This window comes from Rhinolophus hipposideros, assembly GCF_964194185.1.
Source record: "Rhinolophus hipposideros genome assembly, chromosome: 1".
Taxonomy (NCBI): Eukaryota; Metazoa; Chordata; class Mammalia; order Chiroptera; family Rhinolophidae; genus Rhinolophus; species Rhinolophus hipposideros.
The window spans coordinates 54,284,581-54,311,854 of record NC_138047.1 but is presented as its reverse complement, the minus strand read 5'-3'; the positions used below and the strand labels follow the sequence as shown (position 1 = coordinate 54,311,854).

At 40.4% G+C, this 27,274-nt stretch overlaps 1 protein-coding gene and 1 long non-coding RNA gene across 2 annotated transcripts in view; one reads left to right on the top strand and one right to left on the bottom strand.

Moving 5' to 3' along the window:
• The window catches only part of LOC308503025, a 34,410-nt gene extending 20,363 nt beyond the window's left edge, over window positions 1–14,047 (top strand). The window contains exon 3 of the long non-coding RNA XR_013994122.1: window positions 12,370–14,047. This is a non-coding gene — a long non-coding RNA (uncharacterized lncRNA). The remainder of the gene's footprint in view (window positions 1–12,369) is intronic.
• The window catches only part of PARM1 (prostate androgen-regulated mucin-like protein 1), a 97,842-nt gene that overhangs the window by 57,783 nt on the left and 12,785 nt on the right, over window positions 1–27,274 (bottom strand). The window lies entirely within an intron of this gene.

Sequence of the window (27,274 nt, the reverse complement as noted above, 5' to 3'; positions counted from 1 at the left end):
TTTTTTTTTTTTCAAATTTACTATTATTTCTTATGCTGTTTCAGGTTCTGTTAGTCCAATTTGGTGTATTTTTTCATACTAGACATTGTAATTTTCTTCTCTGTAGGTTTGGCTTAGCTTTTTAAAAAATCTCCCACATCTCTCCTTAGAATGCTCATTCTTTCCTTTATATTCTTGAACATATAGAGTACATTTATTATAATTATTTTAATGTTCCTTTCTACTAATTCCATCATATGTATCATTTCTCATCTGGATCTATTATTTAATTTTTATCCTCATTATAAGTTGTATTTTATTGCTTCTTTACATGCCTGGTAATTTTTTATTAGGTAATAAACATTGTGCCTTTTTATGTTGTTGGGTGTTAATTCCTTTTTTCCCCCTATTATTTTAACTGTTCTTGAACCTTGTTCTGGGACATAGTTAAGATGCTTAAAAACATTTTGATCCTTTCACAGCTTGCATTTAAGCTTTGTTAGGTGGGACCACAGCAACCTTTAGACTAGTGTTAATTTGTTCCCTATACTTACGCAATATCTTTTTGAGTACTCAACCTGATGCCCCATGAATTACCAGGTTTCTCTCCTCTGGCTGCTGGGAGCATGAATTTTTTCCACTCTAGAATAAGTGTCAACAATTTTTTTTGTCAATTCCTTTCTGATTACTTTTTCCTCAACTTTAGGAAGTTTCCATACAAGTATGTACTAATCAGTATTCAGCTTAGGACATGAAAGGAACCCTCTTCAGGTTCTGGATCTCTCTCTTTCTTTCTCTCTCTCTCTCTCTGTAGTTCTCATACTCTGCCTTGGCATTGGGAATTCTAGCTGCTTTTTTCTCTCCTAAAATTCTCAACTCTGTTTCCTCAACTCAGGAAGACTGCCTGGATCTGCCTAAGTTCCTTTTCTCTGAACCCCAGCCTGAAACCTTTGTCTGGGTATCAAGGTGAGGAAATTGTAGAGCTCACCTCGTTTGTTCCCCTTCTCTTAGAGATTATTGCCTGTTGTCCAATACCAGAAAATCACTAATTCATATGTTTTCTTCTTTTCTTTTTCTTTCTGCTGTTGTTGGTATTTAAGGTATAAAGTTAAATCTGGCCTCTGTTACTCGATCATGTTCAGAAGCGGAAATCTATTCCATATGCTTTAGTAACATATAATACAACTTTATCCCCCAAATTTTCATCTATCCCTATGCCCATGAAGAAATGCTCCCAGAGGGCAGAGACCATATTATCTGACTACTTTTGCCCTTAGTACAGTGCTGTGCCCGTGTTGCAAAGTATATATTTCTCTTTATATGGTCTCTTGGAAGGGTTGGCAGTATAGTGTCTTTCCTTTGCTTCCATAATAATGCATCCTTTTGGTCCACTTATCTCTGTCATTTAGTTCCTATTCTTACTCTATAAATGCAGGAGCTCCACTTCACAAATTCACTCAATCTGATGGCTTTAGCTATTATCTTTGTCAAATACTTAGTGGAAACGTGACAATACCAGAGGGTCTCAAATTGGAATTTATGTGCCAAATATTTTAAAGGTTGACAGAGGTGAAAACCCACAAAATTAGTCTGATTATCCTAATTATTAAGCTTGATTGTCACCCATTATTTTGGGTACATTCCCACCTTCTGATCCTAAGCTCCCACTCTCTGCTGTGATTTTCAGTGTCTTCTCAACTCAGCTGGTAGCAACTTGTGACTTTCCAAGACTTTCCTTGGATGGTCCTAAGTCTCTTTCTCTTGGATCACACACAGAGCCTGAAGTCCATTTGCTGTTTCTGGTACCATTCCTGCATATCTAAGTTTGATCGCTGGCTAGATCTATGTTGTGCTGAGGCCAACAGTATTCTGGAGGAGCTCACTAATCCCTATTTATACTGTAGTTGCAAAATTCTTCCTCCTTCCATCTGGAAAAGCTGGTTTTGTAGATGAACATACCAATAAAATTACTCTCATAGGTATAAGGACCAATGGCTGCAGCTCCCAGGCCTTGCTTGCTTCAATTAAAGACCCTGTCAATGGATGTGCTATTCATTTCCATGCAGATACTCTGCTCTCACCTCAAGCCTCGTATATCCAAAGTTCACATTCTCATCTTCCCTGCCAATCTGATCCTTCCCCTGTGGTCTCTGTTTTCATTAGTGATGGCTTCAATCTCCTGATGAGATAAGCTTGAATCTCAGGAGTCATTTTCAACACCTTGCTTTCTTACTATTTTCACCTGATCTGTTTTCTAGTCCCAAGAGTTTTACATTTATGATGTCTCATGTATGTTAATGGATTCTGACCCTCCAATGTTTCTCTTACTCATTTTAAAATCTACATTCCCATTATTACTCCCTTGCTGTAAGGTTTCATTCCTGATTCTCCTGCCTCTAGCATCACCAACCCATCTCGCATAGTATTTCCATAGTAAAACACCCTCAAGGATGACCTGCTTATGTGAATTCCCTTTTCCAAAGTTTTAATAGCTCCCCACTGTTTACAAAACCAAGTTCAAGCCAATCCTCCAACACTGAAGGCCCTTTCTTCAGTGATTTTGGCTTCTACTACTTTTGTAATCTTAGCCATCATACCTCACCTCACACCTGTCATCTCCAGCCAAACTGAACTTCTAGCTTCTCCTGGAATTCTCTCAGGCCCATTTATGCTTGTTTACACCTATGAATCTGATCTTTAAGGTCCAGCACACATGCCAACTCCTTCACGTCATTTTCTCAAAGTTTTCAGCCAGAAGTAATAGCCATGTGCTTATGCTTAGAACAGTGCCTGGCAGAGAAGTATCTATTTGATGAATGAATGATTCTTTTTTATACATTCATAACATTTGATACTTGTTCAATAGCACTTTTATCATCCTGCATTGATGTACCAATTAGTCAATTCATTCAACAAGAGGTGACTGACCACCCATGATGTGCAAAGGTTCCATTCTATAGGGTTAACTGAACAATGGTTGTCTATATATGGCAGTGTGAACATGCCCAGTGTATCCACGGACATCACTTTCATGGCAGTGTGAATGTGTCCATTGCATACCAGCCATTTCCTCCTACAGTGAGGTTCCAAAGGGAACAGACCACATTTTACTTCTCCTGGCTTCACTCATGGAGCCTGGCACCAGGCCTTGCATGACACACAGTAAATACTGAATTGAGCGGATATGGATTCTTTTCTGAATTAATGAAATAAACACAGCTCTGACAAGAGTCAGGATACTGATGATCTGTTTATGTCTCAAATAATTGAAAGGAAAACAAAGATCATTTAAAATCCCTGGAGGTAGTGGGTGCTGACTGCTTCTTTGTATCTGACTGTAATCCCTTTCAATTGATCTACCCTAATAGAACACCAAAAACAATGCAAAATCTGTCACGTTAATTTCTTCAGAAGGTAATCAAGCTAAATGAGCAGCAAACTTTAAAACTTCACAATTTCATCTCCTGACCTTGGCTCAAATATGGCTCAAAAATGACCTTGGCTTCATCTCCTGGCTTAAATAACACCTCAAATATTTTAACTTTTAATGTATAAAATGCATATTTAGTATCACTATTATTTCAAATGTAAAAGAAGTCTTTACAAATAATTTTACTGCATGATCTTCTTATGTACTATTTAACATAGGGCTTGACTTATAGACACCTTTCCTTAATATAATTACTGTTTATAGATAGGACTACTAGAACACTCACTCTCTCTCATTTATGACTATTTATAGTAGACGCAAAAGTGTTCTGAAAATTCTGTGTCGCTTATTTTCTAAGAACTAACAAAAGAATGGACCCCGGTAGTCACACCCAAACACGGTGGCCCTGTCCTCCAACCATAGCTGACTGGACTGGGGGTAGAACTTGATCCATTGACCCAAGCTGGCCCAATCAGATGCGTTCCTCCAGGAAATTGTATTTGGGACTGAGACATCAGGTAGTCTGTGAGAATTAATGTTTAAATTGGGAGGGCATCTTCCTATGTGCATAAAGAAGAAGGGGAAGCCAATTTGTAGAAGAAAAAGAATGAAACAAACGTGAAAGAGAAGCCCCCAAAATGTTGAACATTTAGTAAGTATCAGGTACTATCTCACTGAATTCTCATAGACTCAACTAAACTCAGGTGTTTAACGTCAAGAGGCTACGAGAGACTAACGGAAGTGGCAGAGCAGGGATGTGAATTCGGCCGTCTGACTAGGCAGCCCAGCTTGTTAATGTGACATTACATTGCCCTGGAGCAGTCGAACAGGGTGAGGGGACCCCATGACTCCAGAGAGCAGAGCACCGGCTTCCTTATTGAGACATTTCCTGGTTTTGCCAGAGACTTGTCTGGACTTTCTGCCTTTAGATATTATAAGGAAGACCAATTTCTTCCATTAAATTCTCCCCATTTTGCCTAAACAATTTCAGAAGTTTCAGTTACCTGCAGCCCAAACATCACATACAATAGCCCTGCTCCCTTCATTCACACCCTCTGTTAGACCTAGCATTGTCACTGAAGTTCATGTGCATATGCTCACAACCCCATTTCTACAACCTCCTCTGCTGTGTGTGTTAGTTTCTACCCATAGGCACACACAAACACAACGTATTTTCCCACTTGCTTCCACACTGTACACCCAGATCAGTTACTTGTTTGTGGAAATGTAGACCAAATAATGCAAAAGGTTTGGAAGATGATGTCTGGGGCTTTGTTTAATTGATGGGCCTGGATAAGTAATGAGGGAATATTTTATTTTGAGTTGCTGTTCATAATATCTGCAATTAATGCTCTTAGTGTAATTAGGCAGTTCGAACATTAGCTAGAGAAGGGTAATTAAATCTGTGTTTTGCCTTTCATACTGCAAAGGGAAACTTTTAAAACAACTGGGAAAGGTAAAACCTAGCCAAATCCATTTTTTTACCAGGAAAGTTTTTGGCAAAAATTTTGCAGGCATCTAAATGTATGTAAATCTTTAAATGGATTATGCATGGCAGGCCTCATGCATTGTAAAATACCATCTCTTAGCATTATTGCTATTAAAGGAAGAAGACAAAACAATGAATTATTTTATCAGTATATAATTTGAGTTCTTATGGTTCTTGGCTTCTTGCTGAATGAAATGAGGCAATAGGATGTTGTTTAAGCTTTGCATTTAGCCTGCTCAGGGTTAAATCACTACTCACACAACCTATGAGCCATGCAACCTTGGGAAAATTATTTTTGACCTTGGGCAAGTTACTTTGTTACTTTCCTTCCTCTGATCTTAGGTTTCTTCATCTGTAAAATGCGACAGTAGTCATATCTACTTCAGAGGATTGTGGTGAAGATGAAAGGGACAATCCGTTATTAGGAAAGGTAGTCTGCCATAGGCCCAAGCATCTATGTACTTCCTTGCTGAGTGTGCCAAACTGCAAGGCCTACCTTGCAGTTTGTCCTCGGATGCTGAGCCATTTCTATGGCTAGTCACACAGCCAATGAAGTAGCTCAAAGTGACACAGAGTGACTGCCATCTGACTACTAGCTCCCCAGCGGGAGCCTGGCTTGTTCACTACTTGCTGTAAAAAGTGCTGAGCCCTTGGTCCTGGATTCCTCAGCTGCAGCAGAGCTGCCTACATAGGCAGCATCTGGGCCCATCATGTCCTGTTGGATTTAGTGGCAGAGGAACCCGCCCTACCATATAATGCGCCTGTTGTCTGCTGCGCTGTAAATAACAATTATCTTGCTCTTCTCCATTGAGTCTCTTTGTCTACTTTCGGCAACGATGGAGTTCTGGCAAGCCACTGTTCTTCCTGCTGCTTACACATGTCCTTCGGATGTTTTTTTGAGTCTCGTTATCTCTTGCCATCCTCTATGATGGGAGTTGGAAAACTTTTTCTATAGGGACCAGGTAGTATTTTAGGCTTTAGAGCCACATATGGTCTCAATTGCATATTCTCTTTGTGTATTCTTTTTTTCTTTAACAACCTTTCAAAAATGTAAAAAAACATTTTAATTCACAAATTGAACAAAAATAGGCTGAGGGCTGGATAGGACCCTACTCTTAATGACACTGGGGTTCTTCCCTGGTGGCCATGTAAAGCACTAAAAACACTGTGTACATTAGCTATTTTTACACTTCATGCTTTTTGTTTTGTTGATCTATAATCCTAAAAGAAGCCCTGTTAGTACTCAAAATAATGTTCCCAACTAATGGAGAACTTCTGGTATACAAATGATGCATTGTGATTCGTTTTTTCTACTCCTACAAGTGAGTCCTACTTCTTTGCTAACAGGACAATTCTTTATGCCAGGCTTCCCAATGCAGTGCCAGGAATAGGTTACAGGTATGTATGTAGACATGGAGCCCCTTAGCTTTTGGGGCAGCTGAGCCACTGGCCCTGTGCACTCTCATTTGTCAACCCCAGTGTGCTGTGCAAATACGATCATTTCCTATGTGTGCCAAGGCATGACAGAAATTGGCAAGTCCTGCTTCAACTCGTTAAGTTATTGTTTCATTATACACAGCTTTGGTGTATAATATAAGGAGGTTTTACATTTTCAGGCCACTATATTCAATAGAGTGTAGGAGGCATGGAACTCAGAGGGGCTCTCAGGTCCCTCTACTGATCTCAGGTGACTGGGGAATGGTTTCTCCAACAGGACAGAAGATAATATAAGTCATACTAACTGCTTAATTCTTTTTTTTTTTTATTTATTGGGGTAACAATTCTTAGTGAAATTACATAGATTTCAGGTGTACAATTCTGTATTACATCATCTATAAATCCCATTGTGTGTTCACCACCCAGAGTCAGTTCTCCTTCCATCACCATATATTTGATCCCCCAAACTGCTTAATTCTTAATGGTCCAGACAGCATCTGAAGAGAAAGATGAACAGAAACAGCCGGGAAGTCATTAAAGACATAAAGAATAAAAATCATAAACTAGGTCTTAGAGGATTGCTGAATTGGAAGGTGAAGGGTTAAGAGGAAGAGGAAAGCCAAAGGAAAGTATAATTCAGCACCCACAAATTTCCAGGCACTGATTCTAATTAAAAAGGTGAACTCTCCAGGGCCAAAGCTGAAAAAGTAAAGGGAGGAAAAATAGTGGAAGATATCACCTCACCCCAGTCAGAATGGCTTTCATCAACAAAACAAATAGTAACAAGTGTTGGAGAGGCTGTGGAGAAAAAGGAACTCTCATACACTGTTGGTGGGAATGCAGACTGGTGCAGCCGCTATGGAAGGCAGTGTGGAGGTTCCTCAAGAAATTACGAATAGAATTACCATATGACCCAGCAATCGCTCTCCTGGGTATCTACCCCAAAAATATAAAAGCATTTCTCTATAGAGACACGTGTACGCCAATGTTCATTGCAGCTTTGTTTACGGTGGCCAAGACATGGAAACAACCAAAATGTCCTTCGATAGATGAATGGATAAAGAAGTTGTGGTACATATACACAATGGAATACTATTCGGCGTTAAGGAAAGATGATATAGGAACATTTGTGACAACATGGATGGATCTCGAGAGAATAATGCTAAGTGAAACAAGTCAGACAGAAAAAGCAGAGAACCCTATGATTTCACTGATATGTGGTATATAAACCAAAAAGAACAAGACAAACAAATGAGAAACAAAAACTCATAGACACAGACAATAATTTAGTGGTTACCAGAGGGTAAGGGGGTGGGGGGTGGGTGATGAGGGTAAAGGGGATCAAATATATGGTGATGGAAGGAGAACTGACTCTGGGTGGTGAACACACAATGGGATTTATAGACGATGTAATACAGAATTGTACACCTGAAATCTATGTAAATTTACTAACAATTGTCACCCCAATAAAATTAATTAAAAAAAAAAAAACTCTAAAAAAAAAAAAAAATAGTGGAAGAGCCATGAGTCACTCACAGCCTCCAGCTCATCCTCCCTCAGTCTCTGTAGCTCCTTAGGAAGATGGTGCAGTATTGCGGCACCAGGAATGAATCAGGAATTTCAGTGTTGTCACCCTCTGCCCTGCGCAGAGAGAGGGACACATATGCTGGTGCCCCTGCATAACCCCAGCCAGGGCCCCACTACCCGTGGCCTCAAGGAGCTGTAAGTGAATAAAGAAGTCCCTGTGACACAAAATCATTATGCTTGTGGCTGTGCTCTGGGCCTGGCAAGGACTGTCACCATACAGCTAGTTGGTGTTGCAGGAAGAATGTGTTTCTATACCTCACCTTCTCAGAGACCTGGAACACTTTCTCCTGGAAAGAAGAGTCTAGACCAGCCTGGGAGAAAATTAGGCTCAGGGGTATGGCCGTGAAAAGGTAAAGCTAGCTCCTCGTTAACATCGCCTGTGGAGGAAGGCCCTGAAATGGACAATTCAGTGAAGCAGAACCCAGAACCTCAGAGCTCACCTCACTCAACCGCTTCATTTCCAGATAAACAAGCTCAGCTCAGAAACATGACCTAAAAAGTAGTGATTGTCAGACGCACATTATTTTGTGTGCCATTAGGAGTCCGGCAAATATTGCCAATAAACTAGAATAGGTCATTGCCTGTGAGATATATCCAGTTTCAGAGGTGGTAAATGTAAAGAGAAAAAGGCGCATGTCTGAGAATCAATGAGATGTGTGTAGTAAGCCACTTGCCCCAAATGCTCAGGACTTAATCCTTAGGTCTCTTTCTGTTCTCTACTCTGCTATGTAGCTTCATTTCACAGGTGAGAAACCCAAAGTCCGAAGTCGGGTGACTCACTCCAAGTCCCCGAACTTGTAAGGAACACAGGTAGGACTTCAGGGAGACCTGTGTCTCCTACAGCATGACTCCCACAGCTCTCTGTGGCCTCTCACTTCAAGGTATTGATATCTAACTCTGGCAAACAGAGCTAGATTTGTCTGCAGAACATTTGTTCCTGATGAGGTTTTGCTTATGATGATATAAAAATTGAATGGCTGCCTTGAGCACATGCTGACAGGTTGGGAGCAGCGTAGGTAGACGTGTGCCAGTGGGGAAGACAGTGCCTCTGGATTTCAAACGCGCTGAGGAAATCTGCAAAGTAGGTAATCCAAATGCCTGGCAATGAAAGAGATATTTATGGCAGGTAGATTTGATGTTTTACTCGATCTAGAATTACTGGAAAGTGAGAGAAGGGTGAGAACAATTTTATTTTCTATAGGCCTAGCCTTTCGCTCCATGCTAAAGCCAGTGGGCTAAGGTTCCACCACAACTCCAGTGCCACCACAAACATGCAGGAAGTGTGCTACACCTGTCACTACAGGCTCTGGTGGCTGGCCTGTGAAGCCTTAGGCCCGATGTGGCCCAGAGCCCCTCAGTCTTGAGAAGAGGGGCAAGGTCACACAAAAGGACCATACCCTCTGCAGTGCCTACTCTGGCCAGGCTGGCATCAAGGCACAAATTAGGCTTGGAAGAGAATGATCTAGAATGTCTCACCTACCAGGTACCTCAGACACCTCAGATACTGTGTACCTCCCATCCATATACTGTGACTTTTAACTTTAGCTTAGGGAATCATGGCCTCTAATTTCTTGTGTGAGGACAATCGCCATTAATCCGGAGCAATCCAACACCTGGATTATAGGTGAGTGGACCTAACGGCCCTTCCCCCATTTCCAGTGCTAGACACCTGGCTGTGAACTGCCTTCTTCTCTGAGTCGCCAATGACGTGGACAATAAATCAGGTTGCATCCACATTCCCTTGGCCCCTGTAATCGGCCCTGGGAGCTCAGCCCACAGATCTCAAGAGGAGAGTGTGGTGCGCTATGATCTCACACACAGTGGGAAACAGAACCTGGTGCTCCCTGGCTACTCTCGTGTTGCCTGAGGCCTGATAGCAAGGTGTTGAGCAGTGCCCAGGAGAGAAGGAGCAGCCAGGCTGCCGTGCTGGAAGAGGAACAAAGGCATCGCCTTCTCACAAGGTATTTGGTGCTATCACGCTGCCGTCCAGCCTTTTGGCCTTTATTTTCTTTGTTGTTCCCTGCCCTGTGAAGAAAGGAAACACTCTCAGAGCTGTGCCATCAGACCAGGTGCTGGAGAAAATGTATCATTCCTCTTGAGACACGGACTGTTTTTACAAGCAAGATAGGCACTTTAGCTATTGTGGTGAAACGTGAAGCCGTCTGCCCTCTCTGTCCTCCTCCGGCTGTGGAGACCACTGTGGGAGTGTGGAAGGCAAGACACGCATGCTGGGTAAAATAGGGGTGGCAAATGCATTCAGATTTGGTGCTTGCATGTCAGCAACGTGGATGATACAATATTCTGGGCGCTCTGCTATATACTCCCTGAATGTAAGTCCCTTCTTGCATGGGAAGCCAGAGTTTACATTTGTGCTTTCCTCTCTGAATGTCTGCAAAGCCCTCTTGAAGCAACCTAGAAGCCAGGAAGGGCCCCTGGACCTCACAACACAACCACAGGGGCCGGTGAGCTTGGCTCCCTCTGGGCAGTCCTGAAAGTGAGACAGACAGCAGGGAGATTTCAGTTGCTCTTCTTCACTCTCTCCCTTGTCACCAGAGAAGTCCTGTGCATACACCGTGGCTACCTTGACAGTATCTACCTACCAGGAGACAGTGGCAGCCAAAACACGATTTCCTGAGTGCCTGTATTCAGTCTAGTCTGGTTCTCTAGCTGGAAGGTTATTTCTATTTTTGAACATGAGCAACTTTGGCAAACCATCTCCTAATAACCTATTACTGTCTTTCATGGCATTTCTTTTTGTCTCCTTTTACAAAGAAATATTTTTACAGCTGTAGTCTTCACTCCTGAGTTGTCCATGAAAACCATGTGGTGATGTTACAAAATTAGCCAGCATCCAAGCTCTATCCCCAGAGTCTCAGGTTAAATGCCCTGGTATGGGGCAGTGACATCGAATGACACGAAGTGTCAAACATTATGATTTTACTCATGTAACTGGAGATATTCTCAATGCATCACAGAATGCACTGGATGTGGGAAAGTACTACGACTTTCAGAAGGAGCAGAAACCAAAGATGGTACTGATCTGACGGTATTTCTAGGATACGACTTTGACCCCTTCCCAAACTTAAGCTTGGTTTAATTCTATTCAATGAAATCAAATCACGTATTTTGCTACCTTTGAGTAATGGGGAAACAGAAGTAAATGATCAAAAGGAAAAACTCCTTTTGTTCTGGAAAAAAAAAAGGATGAAAAATTAGCAAAAGACAGCACAATAAACAACTGATCCTAAACTGCTTTTTTTCTGTGCATCTGGCAGAACCACATCAAAGGGGATGGCAGCTGGTTTCACAATTAATGTCTGTTTCAGTTCATTGAAGTGCCAGTATTATTTTCCCCTCCGTTCCCTTCTTCTATGCTCACTAACAAATTTTAAGGTATGACATATAAAAATTTTTAAAACTCATTTGAGGTTGAGATGGTAGGGAATTCAGCAAGCACAGAAGCCTTATTACAGAATACAACACCTGCATTTAGGGTGAAGCATCACACCAGAATAAATCGACTTTCTTATTTCCTGACCTGTACAAACTTAATTATCTAGACCTGATGTCTCGGTAATCTGATTTCCAAATGATGCAGTATTGTTTTCCTTAATTTTTTTTTTTTTGAGACAAATGCTCTAATTTTATTTGTAGCATTTGGGGGAAAGTAAAGTTCAATGTCTAATTTTTCTGATATATTTAGAGTTTTTTCCCTCTGCTTTCTAGGAGACAAAATAGAGGAAACGAAATGGGATCAAATTCTATAAATAAATCATGGTTGGCTTGTCCTTAAATATTACAAACAGCTGAAAAGAAATGAAGTCATAGATATACATTAATTTTATTTTGAAAGCTGGTTAGGAGATGGCAATAAAATTAGAGTTTTGCAAAAAGGAAAATAAAAGGAAGGGGGAAAAAACACCCTGTGAAGTCATCAGAAATGATGAACCACCTATATTTCCTTGCCAGCATTTCCTAAGACATCAGAATTCTGTGTTTCCTGCTTTATCCACTGAGCTGGTGGGATATTTAAGTAACTACCAAAGCATTGGGGGATTAGCCCACAATCTGTCAGTGTGTTGCTTAATAATGTTTACATTTTGCCCAATATTCTAGCCACTGCTGCACCTTCTCCGTATATTAAGATATTCCCCAAGGAAAAACCACAAGTTAAATAACAGCAGAACAAGAGGACCTTATAGGTAGACATGAATTTGGTTAGATTTTATGAGCTTCTTTCATGTCCTTTCAGAATTTATTTAAGGAGTTGGGAGAGTGAGAATGTGTTAGCTTATGAAATTTTTCTTTTTTTGCAATTGAAACAAACAAAAAAAAGGTTACAGCTTTGAATTTAAGTTTTCATCAATTCAGCCCATGTGCCAATGTCAACCTCCCCCACAAGCTGTCCCCTTAAATGCTCCCTATGACACAGTCTCTCTCTCTGCAGATGGAGCTCTGAGGTGCCCCACAGCCAAAGACAGGTGGAGCAATGGGGCTACTGTGAAGATAATTTTAGGTTAGAATACAGGCCAAAAACCAAAACTGGTTCTGCTTGAAATTGCCTGGCTGTCCCCATTTTATCACTTGGCTTTACATGGAGAACATTACTCCAGGACCCACCCAAATGACAAACAACCATGACATTCTACACCAAGAGGAATGCAAAGTGGAGACAGAATTTATCAATTTTTGCAAAGCCCTGCACACATGGATACGTTAATGTGAACAAAAATGCTGGATGGGGAAATAGAGCCCTCATGTAGTTCATCTCCTTCACCTAACCTGGCAGGTTTATGGGATTTGCCTTTGCACTGTATGTAATAAGCATCTTCTGACTGCAATAAAGGACTTCTGCTGTGGGGGAAAAACTGCCTGGGGGGGGGGGTTGTAGGTACCAAACCATCTGCAAAATTACACGCTAAATTCTCAAAGCTTGCTGTCTCCAGACCCACCAGACTATTAATTTGGGAGGAAATTGGCTCATATAACATTAACCCGGCAGTGCCAGTGGCCAAGATCCAGATGCTGGATGTGAAATCACAGGGGGAATCTGCTCCTAGGCGATAGCATGCCAAGATTACAGATACAACCAAATAATCTGGATAGAAGTCAAGCAACGGGAGGGCTGGTGATATAGCTGCCTCTCCAATTGGAATCAGATGGTATCAGCATGACTGGTGGTGATAAAGACTCTCCTTAACCAAACTCTTGTGAGGTTCCTATGAGTCCTCTTCTAGGCCTCGAACCTGAGGTCCCCTTCTCCCCCTCCCCATCCTGTCTTTTGCTTGCCCAGCCCAATCTTAGCAAGAATCCTGCCAAGTGAGTTTAGTGAGAATTCCCCTACCCTTGATTTCTGATCAACTTTGATACCTGACCATGTTCCTCATTCCCCACCTTTGATGTATAAGTCTTCGGCCTGCTTTCAGCAAGATTTCTGTTAAGTTGGTTTGGCAAGACTCCCCATACCCTTGATTTCTCTCCCTTCTTCCTGATTTTCCATCCATTGACCGCCCCCGCCACCCTGACCTTAGCTGTAAATTTCCACATGGCCTAGTTGGATTCAGAGTTGAGCCCCATCTCTTTCCTTTATGTGATGGTCTTCACACCTATTGCAAGAGTCTGGAATAAAATCTTCCTTACCATTTTAACAGGCATCAGAACGACTTTTTCTTTAACAGCGACAACTGTGCTGAAATAGGAGCCAAAGATCAAGGCACTTTGGTGACAACAAATGTCACTGTCTGCTCAGCAGGAAGCTTAAGTTTCCCTTTTTGTGATTAGTTTGTTTAAATAAACTTTTTAAAAACTTTAGTCATTATTTTACTTGCTTCCCCTACTAGTTGAACAAAAAGCCACCAGTGACTATTTTAGTTTTGAGGCTTTATCTTTAAATAAACTGTTTATTTTGGAATAATTTTAGATTTATAATAAACACTGGCTATTTTAGTTATTATAAACTGTGTGTTTTGGAATAATTTTAGATTTACAGAAAAATTCCAGAGACAGTACAGAGTTGTCATATACCCTTCACCCAGTTTCCCCCACTGTTAATAACTTACTTTTGTCATAACTAAGAAGTTATCATTGGTACATTACTATTAATTAAACTTTTAAATTTAAGTTATTATTAATGAGACCTTTTTGGATTTCATCATTTTTTCCATTGATGTCCTTTTTCTGTTCCAGGATCTCAGATACCAACCACATTGCTTCCAGTTTTCATGTCTCTTTACTCTCCTCTGATCTGTGACAGTTTCTCAGTCTTTCTTTGTATTTCATCATCTTGACAACCTTCAGGAATACTGGTCAGGTGTCCAGTAGAATGTCCCTTATCTGGGTTGGTCTGATGATTTTCTCATTGGTCTGGAGTTTTGGGGTTTTGGAAAGAATACCATGGAAGTGAAGTGCCCTTTCCATTACATGATCATGTTTTTGTGATTGTTTTAATTGTTCTGATTATTGCAAATGTGGCAGCTTTTGCTTGTTAATCTTAGAACAAAACTTCATACTCCACAGCTATCCAAAATGAAACCCTACACTCCAAGGTATTAGTAAGGGATTTTACTGAGATTTCATGGTGGAGAATAGGGGAGGGTAAGTCGAAGAAAGTTAATGGCATATAAGTTAATGAAAAACCCCACCATTATCAGTGTTCCCCTTTCTTCCACAGGAAGGTCAGTCCATGTGGCCTCCACTTGCTCAGGCAGCCTCTGAAACCCACCAACTCCAATCCATCTGTACCCCAGATCTCCCCCCGCACCAACGCTCTTCTTATGCAGCTCTACACCTATCTTCCTGTTCAGCAAAGGCCCTTTTGAAGACCCAGCTGCACAAAAGTCAGATAAATAAGGAATTATTTTTTCAATCACAATTTTTTTCTCTTACATAAAATAAGGTTTATTAAAATATTTTCTACCCACAATCTATCAGGTGAGAAATGACTTCAGCACAATGTCCACCCATGCAAGATGAACTGCAGAGTTAAGGAAAATTGTCTTGACCCTGGTATATGGGGGGGCGAGATGTGTGAGTTAAAGCTAATTTTTGCCTAAATGTTCAGTATTGGCTTTCTTCAAAGTCATGTTTACAAGGCAATCACAAATTCACTCATCATGTTGCTTTATTTGCCACCTTATTCCCTCTTTATGTCCTAAATGGTCTGTAAGCAAGACTACTCCTGAACTTCCCAGAGAAGTAGAAGAAACTCACCAAGAGACCTCAGGAGGACACGTCAGGTCATTCATTCATTCACTCACTCAACAAAAAATTATAGTTTGTTTTTCGTTGCTAAATAAACTAGTGCCTACCCATGATACATTTTTCTTTATGTTTGTTTGAATTCAACAGATATTTTCTAAGCTCCTACTAAGTGTCTGAGACTAGACTAGATCCTAGGAATAGGATTAATAAAACAGACATAATCCCTACCCTCACAGAAACTGTAATCTAAGAAAATAGATATTAAACATCATAAAGTAAGGTATTTCAATCGATGACAAGAATCATAAGGAAAACATGAAGGAAAGATTCAATGAGACCGTGTGTGTGTGTGTGTGTGTGTGTGTGTGTTTATGTGTAATTTGCAGGGTATCAAGAGGAGCTGACTTACTTTTTAGAGTAGAGGTCAGGGAATGTATGTTGGAGGGACTAACATTTATAGGAGATCTGAAGGATGAGTAAGAGTTAGCTAAGCTGACTATAAAAAGACAATCTAGGCTGAAAGGAGGGCCTGCTAGAATGTTCAAGGAACTGCAGAGGACAGTGTGTCTGGAGCATGGAGACCTATATGAACTCAGCAAGCATGCAAGCCAGGTTACGACCATGCCCAAAATTGTGAATGCTATCCTTTAGGCAGGGAGTGAAAAGAAATGCTTGGGAGGGCAAGAGTTAAGTATGCCCTTCACTTCATAGAAAACCACTGTGTGTACTGTCAATAGCTAACTGACCTGTCCCTATTTCCCTAAGCTATTCACCCTGCTCCTTCCACACCCACAGCCCTGCCTCAGAAAAGGAGAATGAGGCAGCAAACCTGCAGCTCAGTTCCCTGACACCACATGCCATTCCTAATGAGGGTCTGCCACAGATAAAGCCTGAAGCTTCTGTTGGCAGAAAAAGGGAAGAGCTGCGTTTGTCAATTGGGTACCATAATAGTCCCCTCAGCATATTTGCGTATATATCGTATATCAAGGATAACGAATTACACTGCTTGTTGCAAAGACTTGGGTCTGCACCTGATCTTCTTTCTTTAACCAATTACTCTGCCAACTGGTTCAGTAATCTCAAATTTCCAATGATAAAGAATTTGGGCACCGGTTTTGTAAATTGTATAAGACAGTCTGTATTTTTGTTGACACTTTGGTTTAACATGCAGGCAAAGTAACAAAAAATAATGATAGTATAACAACAAAAAAGTACTAGTCATGAAAACAATTGTGCTGGACATTTTGTACTAAATGAGCTGTTGCCAATACATAATGTTCCCCATTAGCATTTGTCAAAACCAGGAACTGAAGTATATCTGTCAATGAGTTATGGATTATTCGGGCCGTACTGGATGCAGTATATGTATCAGAAACAAAAAAAGCGGAAATGTGCATGGTAGGGAAAGCAGAGGTGGCCAAAGGAACCTATGATTGTTAGGCAACGGGAACTTTCTAAAGTCAAAAGGATAATCCAACCAGACTTCAGGATAATAAGAACCTTGCCCACAGAGCCAAAGGCCTGCTGGGCTTTAGCGCTAGGTCTATCATTAACTAACCATGTGACCATTTCCACATTTGTAGAATGGCGGTGATGGGGAAGGATGGGGGACGTTTATATCAATCTCTCTAGGGTCTCTTATAATTTAAACATTTTATGATTCCATGACTCTAGACCTCCACCATCTAACATAGTAGCCACTAGGCATTTGGAGCTATTTAAATTAAATAAAATTAAAGTAGCAGTTTCTCAGTTGCACTGGTCACATTTCAAATGCTCAATGGCTACTGAACTGGATGGTGCAGACAGAGAACATTTCTATTATCACAGTAAGTTTTATTGGACAGCTGTGTTCTAGATCTTTTTTCTTTAAAAAAGACCCTTGAGAAGTCTAATGTGAACAGGATTTCTGTTATTGACTTTATTGTAAAATTGACAATTGCTGCCTCAAATACTACTGAGAGTTGACATTTACTGAGAACTACTATTCCTGGAATTGGGCTAAGAGCTATTTTGATTTGATCCTCACAACAACCCTGAGATATGTACTGAGTGACTAAGTGAGTTGTTCAGAGTCACATTCTAGAAGTGGCGGAGCCAGGACTTGAGCCCATTGACTGCCACAGTCCGGGGCCCAGATATTTCACCTTGGCCCCAAGACTGGTTTCTAGTCTCATCTTCTTTGGCCACACCTCCTGAATTCCTCACACTCCCCCTGTGTGGACCCTGAGGCCTCTGCTCATGCTTTGGCTAGGAGGTTCTCCATCTCTGCCTTTTCTTTGCTTGGTAACTTCCTATTTCTCTTTAAAAACTAACTCAAATATTACTTCTCCATCAGGCAAAATAGTTACCCTGTCTGCTTTGGGTTTCCACTACACTCCATTTAGAGCCCATTAGGCTGCGTTATAGTATCTGTTTGCAAGCCTGATTTCCCACCCGACTTTTAGTGCATACAAGATGAAGTCCACTCCTCGATCATTTTGTATAGTGCCAGTTCAAAGGAGGTGCAGCGTCAATGTTTGTTGAATGAAACTATCAAAATGTCTTTCTGAGATTAAGTGTCACCACGTTTTTCAACCACTCCAGCTTATCTAGATGCTTTCCATTTTTCCTGGAACCAGCAGTCTAGATGCAAGTTTAGATAGTTCATTATCTGTAAGCAGAGGGCTCCAGGACCTTCAGGTAGGGAGCAAAGTTAAATACATACACACATACATACATACATGACTGCATACATACATACATGAATGCATGCATGCATAATTAATATTTCTGAGTAGTTTTCCCCAAGCCTCTCTGCAAGAAGGCTCTCACTTACTGGCAAGGAAATCCTTCCCCTTTCAACTAATTCTGATGAGGTTCCATCCACCTTTTCTCCCATGCCTGGGCAGTGCTCTAGGCTACCTGCCTTCAGTGACAGAGGCCACTCAGAAATACTGTAGACCTCTGTCAGGGTGCAGCTTAGTTGTTGTCTTGCCTCAGCTCCTCCCCAAAGCAACAGGACAGCAGCTGCTTTACGAAGGGATTTATTCACAAGGTCTTGGTGCAGAGTTAAAAAAGACACCTGGCAACCCTACACATTTTCCCTGGGTGCGGAACAGCACCACCCCACTCCCTGCCCGGCAGCTCTTCTTTCCAGACACAAACTGAAGAACTAAATATTACTCCTGCCTTCCCTATCCTCTAAAGTCATACAGACACATCTCTCTAGAGGCATCTTTTTTGCTTCTGCATTTTAAAAAGAGCTGAGCGAGGTCCAAATATAAGCAAAACAAAACAAAATCCTAGTCAATCAACCTAACAAACAAATCAACAAACAAAATAAGAACTATTACCAGAACAAAGTGTAGGAAGAGAAATACTATTTATTGAAGACCTCCTGTGTATCAGGATCATTCTGGGTAGATTAATCTCTTAGAATCCAACGTTCCTAAAAAAGTACGTCACATGACCACATTTTACAGATCGAGACACTGAAGCCCAGAAAAGAAGCACTGAATATTAGAAAGAACATGAGTCTGATGACGGAGAGATCTGGGTTCAAATTTGAGTGCCAATAGCTCTGTGGGTTTGGACAAATTATTGGACTTCAATAATTTGGAATTCAAAAGCAGGGTCATGGGCCCCAAACCCAAGGTTTTTGCAGCTCTGGAACGAGAACTTATCTGAGCTGCTCCTCTTCCTCTGTGGTGGTAGAATCAGACTAGCTGAACTTGAATCGTTCTTTTCTTTGTACTGACAAAACACTCTATTATTTTATATGTCTATGCCCAGTTTAAAATCTTTTAGAAATGAAAATCAAAAGACATAAATCATGCATCTCCGAGTGCATTATAATGTGCCTTCAGCCTTCCTGATCATATAAATACCTCTGCCAGAGACTTAATGTCATAGAACTACTTAGGAAAAAGGTTTGATGTTGGCATAAGATAATAGGATAATCATTGGGTTTGGGTTTATACAGAATTTACAAAAAGCCAATAAGACACAGGAAGCAACAGTAGTCTTTCTCGTCCTGAATCTCTCTTGTAGTCCCCCTGCTTTGAAGTAGGCTATGTATTATTCTGGAAAAAAAAAAATGAGTCCACCAAACAGTTTTTATAAAAATTTGTGGGCTGCATTTAGAACTTGGGAGGATTTCAGTCTAGGTAGTTTTCCTCTAGAATTCTGGAGGATTTCTAGTCTCGGAGCTGGTCAGAAATATATTTGCCCTTTGCTTGGCATGGAGGAAGATTCCGAACTTTTAGAAAAATTCTTCAAATCTAGACTCCAGGGAATAACTGTTTATCTTACTATGAAATTTCTTTTGCACACAGCTCCCTCTCCAATGCATGAGTCTACGAAAATGGTCTCACCTGACAACATATTTCCTAGCCTGTGAAATTCTTCTCTACTTGCAATGCCCTAAGAACACTACAGAGACAGTTGTGGTATAATGAACAGGTGCAAATTTGGGATGGGTGCTGAGTTCTGGCTCTGCCCCTTTCTCTGTGGTTTTGGGCATGTCACTTCACTTCTAAGAGTCTCACTTTTCCTTATCTGCAAAATGGGGGTGCTAACTGACTGCCAAGAGCTTGTGAGGACTGAGTGTTAATTTGTACCTGAAAGCTCTGTGGAACCCCCAAGGTGCTATTCAAATGTTTATATTAGAATTTAAGGAGCAGAGGTCTGAACTGTATACAGGGCAGTATTTTCCATTTTTACATTGAAATTCATAGTTGCCATTAGTTTGATTAATTTTGGATCAGTTTTTTTTTGGGGGGGGTCTTAGAGTTTGGAGACTTTAGCTTATATAAGTGGCTTCCAAAATACTGAGCTAGTGTGCATTAAAAGTAGCTTTCATGGCATTTTACATAACTGACTATAATGGAAAGAACACCAGCGCAGGAGATCAAAACACATATGACTGACTCCTAGGGCTCTCACTGACTGCCTCATTCTGCACCCCCATTTCCTTATCCGTAGTTTGAAAGGACAATCTCTACCTTTGTGGGTGATCCGAGGGTGAGAGGAATGCATGCCAGAGCTATGGGTAGGTGGAAAGCCATGGCCCCAGTGAACTTGGGCCAGTACTATGGTTAGTATAAGGACACTGTCAAACACCAGGTCATCCCGAGGAGCCTTATGAATTTTCAAAGAAACAGTAAATCATTTAAGGGTCATATTAATTGCAGAATGAATGTTAGATGTTCTTAACCTTATTGGGGACCCAGAGTTCAAGTATGGATACAATCTATGGATCTTCTCCCAAGGGGAAAAAAAGGCACAGAAGCACATACAAGCAATGTTGGATACAGTTTTAGGTGTTTCATGGTGCTCATTTATGGATCATCTACATTTTGGTAGACCTGAGGTTAAAAGTCAGTTTTAGATCATAAAGAGCAGATAAAAAGCTCATCTCATGTATTATAATACTCTTATTTAGCAAATGACAAATGGAAGCATATAACTTAGCAGTGACCTTACTATCAATGTTAAATATCGTTTTAAATATGTTGTGTGTGTGTGTTTTTTTGTCCATTTGTAAAAAGCACCAACCTACATTATATAGAGACCACTTAGTTATTTGGAATATTTTATTTACCGGAACATTGAATCCATCATTTTGAGTAAAATCAAAGCAAGCTTATGCATCTCATATCCATTTTCCATACCATAAATTGGATTTATACTTTGAAACTATGCTGTATAGCAAGGAAGCATAGATTGAATTAATTTGATGTCCCATTTAAAGTCAAACTGCTAATGCTTTTAGGAGCATACTTTATCCACCAGGGTTTAAACATCACTTCTTAGATGAATTTTGATCTGTTAATCAGGTTTCCTAAATTTATATAGCTCATAGCTAACCGTCTGGGCTCTGCCAAATTCCTCATCAAAACGAAAAATCAAGTGTTGCTTAAGTCCGATGCTAAAAAAAAAGTATATTTTTATAAAAATAAAGTCAAGAAAACGCATACACATATATAAGTCCCACATTTCAGAGTCTGGGCGATGAGAGCCATCATTCCCATTGCAGATGGGAATCTGGGGCCTGTTACTTATTCATTGTCATCCCAACCACTGGACATGGCTCAAGGTGCACAGGAGTTTGTTCCTGTTTTCTGAACGTGAGCAGGTAGAACCACTGAACTTACAGCGAGGTATAGCTGTGTACAATGTGTAGCTGACACATTGCTCGCTGTGTAACTTCGAAACAGCATAATTTATTTTTGGTTGGGCATTATTTAATCAAACACAGGTCAAATATGGATTGTCAAAAAACTTGCCCTACGTGCTTTGCAGAGAATTGCGTGCCCTTTCAAATCCAAGCTGCTGTCACGAAAGTTTGACCAGAAAAGGCACAGCATCAGAAAGATAAATGATGTCACTTTGACTAGCAAAGACTTAAGGAGGTATCAACTGGTACTTGTTAAGGAACTTTGACGCTCTAGTTCATGTTTCTGTGCCTTCCTAGAAACCCAACCCTGATTAAATCAAGAAGTTGAGTCTTTTCCCTAAAACTCCTGTCCCTTCACATACCGTCTAAAAAGGCTTTTGTTTTTTCTGGGGGTGGTTCTTGCTCAAACAGTGAATGATTTCTCCCTACTAATTTTGAGAATTTATTGTGGGTATTGAGCTTTAGAGCTTCAGAGGATATATTCCAGATCTACCTCTAATTTCTGACTTCAGTGCCACGTAAAGTCTCAAGCAGTAAGCATGCCACGTTTGGAGAGGCGGTCTTGAGGTAGCCAGGCCAGCCACAGTAGAGGTGGCAGCCTCCACACTGGCCAGCCTAACTTGACAAGCTGCTTCACCAAACATGACCCACTTTCCTTCCTCTTCCTGTAGGACCCTTCGAGGTTCGAGCCCCAGCTGGCTCATCTGCTTTCCTCCGTCAGATGTCTCTGGAGAGGCCAGGATGTTCTCAGATATCAGGGGCGGTGGGGATCACTTTTCAAACTTTAATGTTTCTTGTTACTTCTTTCATTCTGGACCAATTATCATAAAGTACAATCTTCCATGGAAAAGTTTGGTCATCTCAAACGTGTGCCCCAAACCTGATACATGAGCTGGTTGACCTGCTCACCCCCTTATATAACCTCAGATTTCCTGATTAACTCCTTTAATCTTAATTGTTTTAGAAAAAAAATCAAAGCTTCTAAAGCTCTTTACTCCCAGTCTCCTGGGCACTGGTGTTGGGTCCCAGGCTGTCTTACCACATTGCTTTGGCAAAACAATGGCTCTCCCAGGGATTTAAAAATATAATGAGGCTGTTCTCTTGCTTTGTAATTTTTTTTTATTTCAGCATGAACTCAGTTCTCATCAAGGATCTTTGTTTTTCGTATCAGAGCTTTAAAATTTTTTATCCTTTTAAGAATAACCCAAATCAATAAAACTTTTGACAGTAGACCTCTCACTTTCCTTAGAATATTTCTCTTGCCTATATGTATGAAACTAAGTAACTAAACCTTCTCTAGGTGAAATTACATTTTTTCCAAGGAAAAGAATTTCACATGTTGATATTCACTCTGATTTATAAGGAAAGCTATATGATTCTAAAAATGTTTTAAAAAATTGAATAGTAGCTATAAAACCAAATAAATATCCATTTTCTACCTAATAAACATCCTAGTTACTAATCAGAAGACATGGGTATATATGATTATAGCTGCTAAATGTATAGAATATCCTGCTTTTCTATGGGTAGGAGAGTTGAATTTTAGATAGTTCACAAAATGAATGTTAATTTTCCCTGAAAAAGACATTCTTTCTAGTGTTACTTGGTCTTCCCCTTTTAAAATTCTTTTAATTATTTTAGTAAGGAAGGAAGCAGGTAAAAAGAAGGGAAACACACATCCCACTCACAAATAAACATATACACATATTACACACACATACACACACACACACACATACACACTTTCACACTGACAGACAAAAATTCCTGTTCTAGAATGTCATGATTTCTACATTTTCCCATGAAAGATTCCTGTGATCTCCAAAGTCCCACATCCAATAATGTTTCTGCACCTGCAATTTATATAATGTTATTAATCACTATTATCTCCAATAAATTTAATTTAAAAAATGAACCAAGAGGAAGATACTTTTAAGGAGTGGATCCCTCCTTCCCTGCACACAGAGGAAAGGCATTAGATCTACAGGGCAATGAGCTGCATTGAGAAAGAATAGAGGCTCTTTTTATCTTCTGCAACTTTTGCTCTTTCAGTTCTCTTTCTGTCTCTACTCAGGTACAATGTTGAAAACAATACAGTATTAAACTATACTATATGGCATAAACTAAGTGAAATAGTACCCTTAAAATCTGCCACATGCCTCCCAAAAAGTGCCCACGCTACTAGCCATGTCCAGATCAGAGCATTTCTGAGGCTACTAGAGATCTCTCGCGGTTCTTAGGCTGGTTGAGTAAGCAGAACTGCTGTTGTTTTAGTGCATCCCATTCTGCAGGGGCTCTGAGAAGGGCCGTTAAAAATCTCGTCAATTTAGATTGTTGGTTTTCAATGAGTTTGATAAGTTCAGAAATGCATTATTTCCTTCCTCCTCCCTTCCCTCCGTTCCTTCACCGCCCCCCCCCCCCAGTATTTTTCTTTAATCTTGCTGTCACGATGGCTGTGGGATCCTCTGTTATTTAGTGCTCAGGGACCAGGATGTTGTTTCCATGTGTTCTGTCCCTTTCAAATGCCCATAGCACTCTGGCTGAGAAATACCTGATTTAAACAGCCTCAACCAGCCTTCTACAAGAGCACTCACTCAATAAACAAGTAAATAAGTGAACAAATTTAAAAAAAAACAACTTGAGGTGATATGTAGCAGCTGCAATCTTGAATGAAAGTAACTTATAATTGATGAAGTTATTTACTGCTTCTGTTATCAGTGGGGAAGGGTCTTTCATGAACATGGCTTAGATGTGAAAATAACATAGTTGGTATGAGTTGAATTGTGTCCCCATAGAAAGATATGCTGGAGCCATAACCCCTGGCACCTGTGAATGTGTAGATGTAATCGAGTTAAGATGAGCGCCTACTGAGTTAGGGCGAGAACTAATCCCCTATGACTGGATGACTAGTGTCCTTGTAAACGGGGAATCTGAGTGTAGACAGACTCCGTGGGAGGAAGGCCATGTGAAGACAGGCAGAGACTGGAGCTATTGCTTGCATAATGTCTGTGGTTACGGGAAGTAAGGAAGGCTTCTCTCCTCCAGGCTTGGGAGGGAGCGTGGCCTTGCTGAAACCTTGATTTCAAACTAAGACAATAGTTAATCTATATTTATCCTAAGCTTAGCAAGTTGGCATAGTTCCAGGGAGCAAGGGGTTCACAGCAGTTTGAGGGAAGGTAATGTTTAGGGACAGGTCATTTACTTACTGGCAGCCTCTGCTGCTGGGTAACTTAGAAGACAGGAGAAGGTTTTTGCTTTCTACCAGGAGAACACACTTCCTTTTAAAATTCCTTTACCTGTGGATCCTTTAAAAGGCAATTTTTTTTATTAAATTTATTGAGGTGACAATTGTTAGTAAATTTACATAGATTTCAGGTGTACAATTCTGTAATACATCATCTATAAATCCCATTGTGTGTTCACCACCCAGAGTCAGTTCTCCTTCCATCACCATATATTTGATCCCCCTTACCCTCATCACCCACCCCCCACCCCCTTACCCTCTGGTAACCACTAAATTATTGTCTGTGTCTATGAGTTTTTCTTTCTCATTTGTTTGTCTTGTTCTTTTGTTGTTTTTGGTTTATATACCACATATCAGTGAAATCATAGGGTTCTCTGCTTAAAAGGCAATTTTTACTGGACTCACTTATCTTGAGTGAAATTTTGTTTCATAACGATGGGTAGGTAAAGGTGGTTGCCCAAAGACAGTAAGCTTGTCTGGAAAGTGATGACAGTCCCTTTCCCAATTTTATGTGCTGAGGTGTGTCCGTATGAAGGAGGCTAAATGGATCTCCTCTCCTTTCTGTGCTTCCCTGGGGGTGTGCAGGGTGGGGGGAGGCTTTTGGTGTCCAGTGCCTCTCATTGTGCAACTCCTTATCTACGTGCTATCTTAGCTCCCAGGCCACTTTCCACTATCAAAAAGCATTTGTCCTGTAGGCCACTGCATGGCCATGGCATTAGAGAAATAACTTTTAGCTACTCTAAGTGAATGTGTTACTTCTCTCAGAAACCATGAATCTTAAATCCTGACTCTCAAGGGGAGGAGTGTGGTGCACAATGCTGAAGGGGTTTTGGAGACTCAGGGGACTTACATTCTTATATACCTGAGATTTTTAGTCTCAGTTCAGCCCCTCATAAGCTGGGAGGCCTCAGGGTCCACATCTTTAAGCCTCAGTTACTTTAGTACAAATTCAACAAGTACTGAGCACCCACAGTGTATGCTGTCATGCATGCGATGGAGGGATATAAAATTTAGACTGGATCCCTGCTCTCCAAAGGCCAAAAGTCTAATAGGGCCACCATAGGCAAACAACTTCCGGAGGAATTTGAGCTCACAGGATGAAGAGAGTGTTGGTGGTAGAGAATCATGGAGTATGATAGTCTAGAATGAGGAACTTGCATGGGCAAAGGGCTGAAGATATGTGGCAGGTGTTTCCGTCTGGGAAAGACTTCCCAGGCAAGGATGACCTATATGCCTCTCTAGCCTTTCGCACCATGACTACCAGTACCTCTTTTTTTGTTGTTCTGCCTCTAATTCAGAGCTTGAGCTACTTGCTAAGGAGTTTGGGCTTGTTTCTGTAAGAAATAGGGAGTTTTGAAAGATTCTTTTTGCAATTTTTTTATAATGGAAAATTTAACAAATTTTATATAATGGAAAAATCTACAAAATGGGAGAGAATACTATAATGAACCCCTATGTTCCCTCTGCTCAGTTGTAAGAATTAGCTCACCATAATTTTTTTCTATAAAAACCCTATCCTAGGCATCATAGCATTTCTTATATAAATATAACAATATGTATCTCTAAAAGATAAGGACTTTTGTTGAAAACATAAGGGCTATATCATTATCATGCTGAAAATAAAAAATATCTTCATATCGTCAAATATGTAGCCAATGATTAAATTCAAAATTGTCTCATAAATGTCATCATTTATTTTTATAGTTTTGGTTTAATTCAGAATCCAAATAAGGTCCACAATTGTGATTGGTTGACATGTCTACTATATCTCTTTTTAGTCTATAAATCCCGCCCTTTCTCTCACATCTTTCTCTCAATCTCACTCTTTTTTTCCTTGCAATTTATTTATTGAAAAAAGAAAAAAACAGGTTGTCCCATAGAGTTTTCTATAGTCTAGAATTTGCTGATTTCATTCCTATGATCTTATTTAACATCTGCCTGGGTCCTCTATATTTCCTGTGACTTACTTATTAGATGTGGAGGCCTCATCAGATGTAGTTTCCTTTAAATGTGGCAAAACTATTTTATACAGGATGGTGTGGTCTTCCATTAAGAGATATATATCTGGCTGTGTTACACTTCATAATGCTGGCAGCCACTGATGGTCAGTGCTGAGATCCATTAACTCATTAGGTCATGCCATATGGTGACATTCTATTTCTACAATGTTGTCTTTATTTATTAGCTGGAATACTTGTGTAGAGACAGTCAGTCATCCCATCATTTAATATTTGGTCACCCAGTCATATACCTCATAACATAAAGGCAAAAATAAGTTCAATCAAGAATACTTAATCCTATTTATCTATTAAATTTCAAAATAATGTGTTGGTTTATAAGTATCCTCCAATGGAGATTAATGGTTTGTGTTACCATTGTTTTTGGTATCATTATGAACTCATGAGTTTAAAATATGATTCAGTCTATTGCAATTATCTGTATTAATGCTGAACTTGTTCCATCTTTGGCCAGTGGGAGTCTCATTAAGTGGTTCTGAGTCCGTTTGATAGGAACCTGGTAATCTTTGTTAGCATCCTTGCTGTCTGATATCACAAGATATTCAAGGCTCATCATATACACTTCCTGACCCAGACATGGAATGAGACACTTCTCCAAGGAGCTTTCATTCTTTTTAGTAGAAATGGAAATTAGCAGCCTCAGTCTGAGCACCTGGAAGACCTTTAAGCAGATCTGGGTTTGCTTCTCCTTCTTTGGAGGGGAGCAGGCAATTTGGCCTGGCATGAATGA